This window comes from Macaca mulatta, chromosome 10, assembly GCF_049350105.2.
Source record: "Macaca mulatta isolate MMU2019108-1 chromosome 10, T2T-MMU8v2.0, whole genome shotgun sequence".
In the NCBI taxonomy this organism is placed as follows: Eukaryota; Metazoa; Chordata; class Mammalia; order Primates; family Cercopithecidae; genus Macaca; species Macaca mulatta.
In genome coordinates, this window is record NC_133415.1 from 92,672,146 (window position 1) to 92,684,468 (window position 12,323).

Consider the following 12,323-nt stretch of genomic DNA (forward strand, 5'->3'; position numbering starts at 1 on the left):
TTTTGTATTGATTTCTTGTTGACATAATATTTTGCCTATATTGGGTTAAATAAATGATGTTACTATAATTAATTTTATTCACTTTTTAAATATGGCCACTATAACATTTAAAATTATATATTCAGCCAGGTGTGGTGGCTCAAGCCTGTAATCCCAGCACTGCGAGGGCAAGGTGGGAGGATCACTTGAGGTCAGGAGTTCGAGACCAGCCTGGCCAACATGGTGAAACCCCGTCTCTACTAAAAATGCAAAATGAACAGGATGTGCTCACTTGTTCTTGGGAGGCAGAGGTTGCAGTGAGCCAAGATCATGCCACTGCACTACAGCTTAGGCAACCAAGCGAGACTCTGTCTCAAAAATAAATAAATAAGTAAATACAAATATATAAAAGTACATATGTGACTTTCATTATATTTCTATTGGACAGCTTTAACACATGAAGATAATTTCCTATTTATTGTATGCAAATAGTGTCTTCTGCAGAATGAAAGCAACTTATACTTATTTATTTACATATGCTTGCTAAAATTTCAATTTCCCAAAAAGCTTTTCTCACATAGACCTGAGGTCAACCTAAACCCCGTTTCTGTTCCACACTCACAAATTATGAATTAGTAAATTCTAAATGAAAGCAGGCCCACCACATTTAGCACATCAGATAAAGAGGAATTAATGTGACTCATCTGAAGCTTAAGTTTGGTTTAGATAAGCAATGAGAAATGTGACAATCCCACTCTTTAAATAGACAAAATGAAAAATCATAAGCAAAACAACCTATGTGATTGTATGTTCTCACTCACATGTGGGAGCTAAGCTATGAAAATCCAAAAGTATAAGAATGATACATTGATCTTTGAGGACTCGTGGGGGAAAGGGCAGGGCGTGGTGAGGAATAAAAGATTACACATTGGATACAGTCTACACTGCTCAGGTGCTAGGTGCACCAAAATCTCATAAATCACCACTAAAGAACTCAGTAACCAAATGCCACCTGTTTCCCAAAAACCTATTGAAAAAAAAAAAATCTATGTAGATTTAACATGTCATTCAAAGATGCTTCAGATTTTGATAGAGGGATGTGGCAGCTATTTACCATTCTGGTACCTGTAAGTACATACACGTTTTTATCCTAAGATGCTTCCTTCATCCCCATGAGATGTTTCACCAGAGAGGAGCCAGTGCAGCTTCCAGTCAGAGCTGCAGGAGCACAGAGACTGTACAGACAGCAGGATGCCTTGGATCAGGCTGGATTCAGTTGCCTGCCTCTGTTCTCTGCATCTCCAATCCATTGAGAACCTTCATTGAAGGAAACTCTCTTCCCCTAGCCTGTGATATTCTGAGCTTATCCTGCGAATTTTCTTCATGCCTACACCTCTGCGCAAATGACAGTAACCAAGCAACCTGGCTGTACAGTGTTTGGGGAGAAAAGCACTTGGCTCAATGACATCTGCAGTCTGCTGCCTACACTGAATTGCTGTGTCCTGAGCCAAAGCTGAGGATGGCTGTTACAATAAGACCTCTTAGTAAGAGATGGCACATTGAAGACACAGCTCTTTGTCAGAAGTGATGACCAGAGGGAAGACAACGGTGTTCCAGGGCACCAAAGCTGGCATATTATTGTACAGCCTTATAGTTAAATGCTCAGGAAAGTAACATAGAATGTTCCAGAAAGCATATATATCAAGGCCCTAGGAGTCAGAGGAAGAGATTGGGAAAGGGTGGAGTACAACAGCGTTCAAGCAAGGAAGGCAGGGTGGAGGTAGCTGGCAGTAATATCAGCAATAACGTTGACAGTAACCACTGGCCTATTGAGTACTTACTTTGCATCAGCTACTGTAATTGCTTCATGTATATTGGCTTATGTACTTTTTATAACCACCCTACTGTTCTCTCTATTTTATGGACAGAGAGCTTTGGGTGGTTGAGTAAGTTGCCCAGTATCACATAGCCAGGACATAGGTAGGCAGATCTAGGATACAAACAGGAGACTTTCTGACTCCAAAGTCTCTGAATTTTCCACTGTGCCAAGAGGACAGGTCATGAATATATTCTATCCTCTTATTCTTCACCACTTTGAAAAATTTGTGAGCATTGCCCATGTAATTACTATTCATCTACTACTCTAGATAAGTGGTCTCAAATGAGCCCCAGAGAACATTTGGGAATGCCTGGAGACATGTTTTGCCACCACTGGGGTGGTGGGTGCTACTAGCATCAAGCAAGTGGAGGCTAGGGGAGCTGCTAGACATTCTATAACACAGAGGTCAGCCCTTCACATAGAAAAGCATTAGTTAGCTCCAAATGTCAATAGTGCAACCTTGAGAAACTGCACCAGAGGAAAGGCATGGATAGCAATGCGGAACCCTATGTCGTCCTGCCCCATCTAGGTCACTCCATAGCTTGGTTGGTCATTCATTCATTCAATGCATATTTATTAAGCACCTACCAAGTGGCCAATGCCATGTTAGGTTCTGTGGACATACATTATTAAAACATCAAATGATGTGATTCAATATTTGTCAAAAGTACAGTTGAAACCTGCATGCCACAGGTCTAAGTAGTGTGGAATGGAGGGCATTTCAGGGAGGTTGACACACAAATGTTTAGAGAATCCAACATGTTGCTTTACATGTTTTAAGAAAGACAAGAAAGAAGATTAAAGAATGTTTACATATCAGTTAGCGCATCTTTATTTGAAGTTAAATCTATACTTAGTCTGTATCCTGTCAATGTTACATTTTTGTCCAAGTGAGTTTACTAAAATGTACAAAGAACTTTCCTATAACATTTAGGAATTTGTTTTAAATGTATCTGCAAAAAATATTGACTTGTAACCTTCAGACATAAGTTCAGTCGTTGAAAATTATATTTGCTGGAGTGCTTGTTGTAGAAAATTACATTTATTCACTTACAATTTAAACAATGGTTGTCATAAGAGGTGAAGTGTGTTCATCTATCTTGTATTAATTAGCCCATTGACTAAGGCTTCCCTAAGCTTGTAATGAACCAAGCCTGTCTGTGAGAACAGTTGTATTAAACTAGCAATATTTTTGAGAGTCTTCCTCTTTGCATTGATTTATGCAAACAAACATTTAAAAGTAACGTGAAGAGATTAATTTTGTAAGACATCTCACAATCTTCCACAGCACAAGGAATTCAATCGTTAGAAAAAAAAGGTGTGGGGGGGGTTCCTAAACTCAAAAGTTAACTGCTTGGCAAGGGAAACAAAATATCAAAGAAATAATCACAATAAGAATTAAAATTACAACTATCATAGCTACAGAGAAAGACAGACTCAGAGTATAAGGAGCAAACAGGATGGGGAACATGACCTGGCCAGTGGTGTGGAGTTGGGGGAAGCTTCTCTTGAGGAAGTATTTGAGTTGAGAACTCACCAAAGTGCAGAAGTTATTCCAGGCAGAGGGAAGAGTATATGCAAAGCCTTGAGGTCAGAGACAGTTTGTTGGGTGGTGTGCCTGGAGCTAAGGGAGTGTGTACAAGTGCAGTGTCTGATAGTCAGAAGGGTAGGCAGGGGTTGTACATTGTGGGTCCGGGCAGGCCACATTACTGAGTTTACTTTTTTTTATATATTGACATCAATGTGGAATAACCAAAATGCCAAAATCAAGAGGGCAAAACGAGAATGTTCATTTTGAGAAGCTCACTGGGCAGTCAATGGATCATTGCAGGAGCTGAGTAAAGGCAAAGAGACCAACTAGCAGATAATTGTGTCAACCAGTATATAGATAATGATGGTTGGAAATAGGTCAATGTCAGTGAAAATAGGGAAGAATAGGTGGATTCAAGAGAAATTTGGGAGGTAAAATCCACAGGGCTTTATGTACAATAGATTGGCTATGATGGCACAGGCGAGGGAGATGGAGGTGTTAAATACTTTTTATTGGGCTTAAGGGTTTATATCTCATACACTGGGAACAGCAAAAAGCACGGCTGATGATATGGCAGAAGTTTCGTGAGCACCTGCACCATCTCCTATGAACAGGAAAAAGGGAAAGATAGTTCTATTCCCCTATGGTGGTGTACGGTATTAGCAGCTGCCTAATATGGTCTTTAATACCGAGGAAAAGGACCATCAGCTCTGCAACAGGAGGGGAATTCTGGGGCATCTGAATATTTAACTCAAGGATTTCAAGCCCTGCCAAATCTCAATCACAATGCAAACCTTTATACCCCATTTCCTTCTGTGCCAGTAATGACATTTGAAACAGGGTGGAGAAGTCTACTGAAAAGCAAGATCCCCCTCAGTGGGCACATCGGTCAGTCCCTGCTGGGCTGTCTGTGTCAGCTATTAATTTGCATGGGCTGATTCTGGACTGATTCTGTGATAGATCTGTTGCCAAGATCAGCCATTTAAAGCTTACTTACATTTCTGCTTTCTGGACGTGACATACCATGAGGCCAAGAAAGAGTGGACAGGTACATAAGCTACAGCCTGAAATGGAAGGAGATGAGTTTGTTGCCAATAGCCGAGGAGAGTAGTAGAGATGACTGAAGGGGAGGGGAGGAGTGGAAATCAGGTTTGAAAGAGACAAGGTCTCAACCTGACCCCAGGCAAAGGACAGCCACTCTCTAAGGTGTTACAGCATGGGTTTCTAGAAAAGCTTTGGAGTTTGACCTCAGCTCATATCCCAGCTCTGCAAGAAGTGAGCTTAAGGCAAGTCATTTCACCTCTCTGAACTTTGGTTTCTTTTGAAAAAAAAAAAAAAATGGAAACCATCATGTCTACTTTGAATGGTGGTGAGAATGAAGTGATTTTGCCACAAGCATTGGGAAGCGTTTGGCTTGGCTCCATGTCTGTCTGCAAACACCTGATTTTAAGGAAGTAACGGCTACAGATGTGAGCCTACCGCCATGCTTTTGCTCACTGCCTTCCTCCCACTATCCTGGACCAAAACCGTATGGATCCCTGAATACCCACAGTCTTGAGTTCAATGCATTATCTGATTCAGTCAGTTTCTGCATTGACTGAAGGCAAAGTGGCTGAGATAGACATTTGGATGGACCTTCCTGTATAATGTAAACCTATCTCTCTGAATCAGCTGGTGAGGTAATGGGGTGTTAGTCACATGCACACTGAGTTGTTAGGGAATATTAAATGACATCACTCCACTTGTTATTATTTCATCTGTTAAAATTAGGTTTCTGCCTGAAATTGCTTAGTGACAATACTCCTGGACTTTCTTCAAAAGCTATAAAGATGGTCTCTCGAATTTAGAAAATGCTGAAATTGTTGGAAAGTTTTATTAAGCTGTTTAGAATTTAAAATAGCAGCTTACAGCAAAGCGGGTAAGAAATAAACAGCATCTCAGGGTGTTTTCCAGTTCCTTCGTGAAGCAATAACTCAAAATCTTGTCACATTTGGAAAAGGAGACAGATCAAGTGTCTAAGCATTCTAAGTGTCTTCAAAGAAAATACTTCTCCCTCTGGAACAGTGAGTCTGGTATTAAACAACATGATTGCTTGATGAGCTTTATCACGGTGTCTTAAACCTGGGAAATACCTTACAAGTCATCTCTCAGTCTTTTTCCCAAGTCAATGAAAATGTCGTTTGCTTTATAAAGAACGGGTATTTGAAAAGTTTCCCTTGTAAATTTTTTAAAGGCTAAATTCATCCATTGCAAGGAAACTCTAGTAAATGTTTCATTTCCATTTTTCACTTTTGTCTGCATCTGTCCTGTTCAGGTATTAGAATTAGACAATCACTTTCTCATCTGAGAAGATCCTCCCTTCTTTCTGACATGGTCAGGTTCTATCTTATCTCAAAGCTTATCTTCTTTATAACCTCCTTTGCAAGACTCTTTCCCTACCTTTGGGGAAATCACACTCCTGCTTGTACTTAGTAATCTTGCAACAGTGTCCATCCCCTCCCATCATTAGTATGTGTGTCCTTGAATGAGTGTTTCAGTGTTAAGTCATAATCCTTTGAGGCTTCAGGTGGACAATTAGTCCTGGTTATTGACACTACAATGCTGGAAGGTGCTAAGGAGATTGTTAAAGCATTCTCACTTTACTGGTGAGATAACCAAAGTCCAGAGAGGAGAAGCCATTTACCTATCTATATATACTGACATAACCGGAGCACAAACTAGACCTTCTGACTTTCAGTTCAGCTTTTGTTCAGCTATGATGACGTGTCAATAGGTTTGCAATTGACCTCTGGTTCTTAAGACACATTCAGTCAATTCTTATTGAGTGAACAGATACTGAATGAGTAAAGAGAAGCATTGTCTTAGGAATTTAGTTTTAAGTACAACATGGATGCCATGTCAGATGAAAGCACTCACAACTTGGTCATAGATCAATGTTTATGGAAGGTACCAGTGATGGGAATGAAGGTCTCATCCTGGAACTGACTGGAGATAGGTCAGGAAGAATCAGAAAGAATCTGATTCTATTTAGATTCCAAATCTTGTTTGCCAGGTCATGTACGTTGTGAATTCAGAAGTCAATTAATTTACTAATTCAGTCAAAGCCAATGATTCTGGAGGAGGTGAAATAGTATTACTGGAGTTGAGGATAAGAAGATATTTTGAATTCTCAGTGGCTCAAACTTACCAGGGGCTTCCTATTCTGGCGCAGGTGCCATCATCTTGGGAAGATTTCCTTGTCAGCTGCCAAAATATCTCTCCTTCCTTGGCCCCTGAGAATCCATCCCTTGCTCCAATAGCCAGAGCTACTAATATCCCCTTACCTCAGTGCACTCAATGGAAGTGATTGGAAACACTTTCCTCTACTTACATAGATACCTGCCTCAATACCTAGCAGGTATCTACTTCTGTCTACCTAGAGAGAAGTGGACACATTTCTGGATTTGTCAGAATAAAGTAAAATGAAGCTGAGGATCCATTCCTGGAATCTTGTCCCTATGGTGAAGCTCAAAGCAATTAACAGGGGGGCATAAACAATACTTGGATCTTTGTGAGCAAAGAGAGATGCTCAGTGTAACTGTAGCTTGAGTACAAACAGTAAAACTGTTTAATTTGTGCTGACACTCTAGAGAAGTCAAGGGTGGAGAGATGATCATTGTGTGAGATAGGAAAAAACAAATTGTGTTTCCTACTCTCATACTCAACACAGTACACAGAACACTTCTAACATCAAACATGTAAATTTTTACCCACACATTAGTCCTTTGGCAGAACACCCACTGGGTGTCCTGAAATTTAATTAAATTCTGACACTATCTACATTGAGTTAGGCTCAGATCCCATAGGTTAAGGGATCAGTTCCACAGGACTGCCCCCACCCTGCCACCAACTTCAGATGCCAATAACAAATTCAGGCCTTTGGAACATCAGACTGACTAGCTATAGGGGAGATTTCCACAACTCTCTCCTTGACTTCCATCATTTGCTAAAGTGGCTTACGGAACTCAGAAAAGTGCTTTATTTACACTCATTGATTTCTTAGAAAAGGTATTACAAAGGATGCAAATAAACACCCATATGAAGAAAGAATAGGCACTGAACTTCCTCCAGGAAATTTCCACGTTTTCAGTCATACAAAAGCTCTCCTATAGCTTGGGGATTTTTATGTAGGCTTCATCATGTTAGGCGTAGTATATTATTAACTAAATCTGCAGCTCTACTCCCCTTCTCAGAGGAAGGGAGTGGGACTGAAAGCTCCAAGCTCATAACGATGGCTTGGTCTTCCTGGTGCCCAGTCACTATCCAAGAGCACACCAAGAGATGCCTCAGAACAGAACTCAGGAAATGACAAGGGTTTTAGAAGTTCTGTGCTAAGAACTGGAGGCAGAGACCAAATACATATTTCTCATTATATTACAATATTACAGCCATGTTAATGGATGGATGAATGTGTGGATGGTTTAGACAAATTGTTCTATGAACTAAAACCTTTCTTATATCAACACAGAAAAACTGACTTGACTTCAGAATTATGAGCCTAAATATTTTACTTAAAGGCTAGGAAGAAAATGAATTTGCTTAACTCAAACTTACTTACTGTCTTTCCTAGAAAATTTCTATTCTCTTTTATTTCTAGAAATTATATCCTATCCTCCATGCCCTTATAACACTCTGTAGTTTGCTCAACTACATTTATCTCTTTATGGTGACTTGCCCATCTGTTTTCATGAGGCTGTGAGTTCCTTGATGGCAGAGACTGTCTTTTTTTTAACTATGTGTTATTATCTTTCACTTTTTATTTTAAAATGATTTCAGACTTATAGAAAAGATTTAAAAGAGTATATGAATAATCTCTGTGTGACCTTTACTTAGATTCTCTGCAAATTTTTAAATGTACTACATTGGTTATCATTCTATCTTTCTATCTATCACCTATCTACACACACACACACACACACACACACACGGACACACATGCACACTTTATTATGAAATGTTTAAATGAAGGTTGCACACAATACTCCTTTACGTCAAGATGTTACAGCATGAATTTCCTAAAATCAAGGGCATCTTCTTATGTAATCACAGTTCAATGATCAAAATCAGGAAATTGACACTGATTTAGTACTATTAACCAGTCAACACTTTATTATGAAATGTTTAAATGAAGGTTGCACACAATACTCCTTTACCTCAAGATGTTTCAGCATGAATTTCCTAAAATCAAGGGCATCTTCTTATGTAATCACAGTTCAATGATCAAAATCAGGAAATTAACACTGATTCAGTACTATTAACCAGTCAATAGAGGCCTTATTCAAAGTTTACTAGTTGTCCCACTAAATCCAGGTTCCAAGTCCAGGATCTTATCCAGGCTCACAGGTTGTATTTAGTTGCCATGTCTCTCTAATCCATCACGTCCTTTTGTTACCCTTGAATCTGGAACAGTTCCTCAGCCTTTCTTTGTCTTTTATAAACTTGGCACATTTGAAAAGGAGAGACTGAGTATTTATTAGAATGTCTCTTAATTTGGGTTTGTCTGAGGTTTCCTCATAATTATATTCAGACTATGCAATTTTGGCAGAAAAACCACAGAAGTCATGCTGTATCCTTCTCGGTGCATCATATCATGAGGCACATGATGTTGATTTGTCCTATTTTTTTGTGATGTTAACTATAACTGCTTCATTAAAGGAGTGTCTGCCAGGCTTCTCCACTGTGAAGTTACTATTTTTCTCTTTGTAATTAATTAGTATCTTGTGGGGAAATACTTTGAGACTATGCAAATATCTTGTTTCTCATAGTACTTTCACCTACTAATTTTAGCATCCATTGATGATCCTTGCCTGAAACAATTATTACTCTTGTGGTTGCCAAGCGGTGATTTTCTAATTTCATCTTTCCTTCTATATTTATTAGTTGGAATTCTGACATGTCTTTTCCATCTGTGTCCTCATTGCTTAGGTCAGTCTGGTCCAAAGAAGGTATTATTTTGTGTGAGTTGTTCTAGTTAGTTACTTAGTGTTATTATAAAAATATTGCAAGCAAGATCATTGTTTTAAAGAAGAAAGCATGCAAACATGGTAGATTGTGCTGTCAATAAACTTTATATGAATTGTAATTTAAATAGTTCTTTTAAAAATTTAGCATAGACAAAAGCATTTTGTAAAAATCAGCAGAATACATAAACACCAGAATACATAAAGGGGTGGTCCAAAACCCCTTACATAAATGAGAAAAGTCTCCAGGATAAAGCCTTCCATCCTCTCTCAACTGAGTGGGTGTCAGCTGTCTTGGACATAGAGAACTGAATCATACCTGAGACCATCCTTTACTTCTGAGTTAGCAAGTTACCCAGAAGAAACTTAACATTGTGATGACACAGTTGAGAAAGACTGGACAATTTTCGTAGACGGTTCCTTCTTACTCTCTCTCTTCTTCAACTTTTAGTTTTTGTTTCTCCATAACCCATATACAATGGGGCAAATTTATTTGCTGCTTCTAGTATTCTTTGAATTTCAGGACATTGGTATATTTTTAAATTTATATATATATGGTAGGACCACAAAAAAAGGTTAAATAAAAGCATTACATAGATACTACTTAGTCCTCAGGGTCCTACAGACACCTTCTCCCCGTCCTCTTTATTCTTTCTCAGCCTCCTTGTGCAGCGTTTCTTTGTCCTGAACTTGACCTTAGCTGCTGACCAGTTTCTCCCATGACTCAGCCAAAATACTGCCCAAGCCTTTACCTTCAGTCCTCTGGGGTTTTGCATCTGGGCAAGTGGCTCTCTTTTCTGGCCAAGCTCTGATCTTTCTTCCTGGAACCCTCCACTGCCACATCTGTCAGTTTGAGGTCTCTGACCCCATCTGGCTTTCCTCCTGGGCCACTGGCCCTCTCCCAAGGACAGCCAGAACTCCCAAGTTAATGATCTAGAGTCATATTGCTTCCCTGTCTATCCTGACTTAATAGGGGGAAAAATCCTTCTTCCTTTTGGTTCTCCAGAATAATTTAGAACTTTTCAAAAAGAATTACAACTATAAAACAAGGATAAAACAGAGACAGAAAGGTTAAATAGGTAAATGGTTTTTAAAGACTCCAAATTTCATATCAGATTTAGTTTTAAATACAGATTATATTAAGTGGCCTAAATTAGACTACTAGGACCCACAGTACTGATCACTACATCATCCATTAATTTTATCTTTTAGGGAAAGTCCTTGGTGAGGTGACATCTGTGTTTAATTTTAACTATTTATTGGTCCCATCTTATGGAAAAGGAACCAAGGCATAGTTCCACAATCTCATGAAACTCCCAACTCCATGAGGGTCAAGGCCATGGCTGTGGTATTCACAGACAAATCTTCTGAGGCTCACATAAAGTCTGGAGTAGAGGAGGTAATCCAATGATCATGCACTTAAATTTTCTCAGAACATTCTCCCACAAAACTTTAGCAAATTCCTGAATTTTCAGTATTTAGGCACCAGAACTATATTTTCCAAACTGCAGAATTAGAACACAAAGTTATGTGCAAAGGAACAATTCTCAATTGGAATTAAAAACATAACAATTGTTACAGCAACATGGGTCCACATTAGCTAGGGTAAAAAGCCTGGTATCTAACCAGTATGTTCCTTGCTACATTGTTGGAAGGACACAGGGAAGGTTATAGATTATCGTGCATAAAATCTGCAGACCCACGATCAGTAAGAATTGAGGGAAGATGAGTGGAGATATGGAAGCAGGGGTAATATGGTGAAGAGTTGTCTTGAGTGAAGATGAGTGAAGACATGGAAGCAGGGGTAATATGGTGAATAGTTGTCTTGAGTGAAGATGAGTGAAGACGTGGAAGCAGGGGTAATATGGTGAATAGTTGTCTGGAGTGAAGATGAGTGAAGACATGGAAGCAGGGGTAATATGGTGAATAGTTGTGTTGAGTGAAGATGAGTGAAGACGTGGACGCAGGGGTAATATGGTGAATAGTTTTCTTGAGTGAAGATGAGTGGAGACATGGAAGCAGGGGTAATATGGTGAATAGTTGTCTTGAGTGAAGACGAGTGGAGACATGGAAGCAGATACTTGTCTTGGATAAGCTTCTCAATGATCATACCATTTTCCCTAAAAGAAATCAAGCCTTTAATTATTTTCTAATTTTCATATAAAATTTGTTTTTCTCTTATTTTCATATACAAATTTGGAGTCTTGGATTAGACTTACTAACACTGAGACTTTAGGAGAGAGGTTCAGTAGCCGAAGTTTCCTCATCTATAAAATGGGCACATTACTTACCATGTAATGCCGTTATGAAGATTAAGTGAAAGAAAAAATATCTTGCATGAAACCAGCCTAGCCCTTTGAAGAACATGTTATTATTTTACTCTTTCTTAACTTTGTCCTTCCATCTGGTGGTAGGCATAATTCTGATAATGGCCACCAAGTTTCCATAGCCTAATATCTGGAATCTATGAACCATCACCTCCATGATTATCTTACATTTTACTGCACAGTTAACTTTAACATGGAAAGATTATCTGCCTAATCTAATTTCATGAGGCCCTTTCAAATCAGAGCATTTTCTCCAGCTGGCAACAGAAGAGGACTGCAGAGGGTGTCAGAGAGATTTTCATCATAAGAATTTGATGGTAGCTTTGAAGATAGAGGGGCATGATGAGACATGAGAAGCTGAGTGGTCCTCATCTGACAGCCAGTGAGGAAACAGGAACCTCAGTCCTATAGCAATGAAGAAATGGATTCTTTCAACAGTCTGAATGAGCTTGGATGTGGCTTTTTCCCCACTTTCTCCAGATAAGACCCCAGCCCAGCTGACACTATAACTGGAGCTTTGCAAAATACTCAGCAGAGAAACCTGTTGAGCCCACCTGGACTTCCAAACCTACAGGACTGTGAGATAAAAATGGTGCTATTTTAAGCCA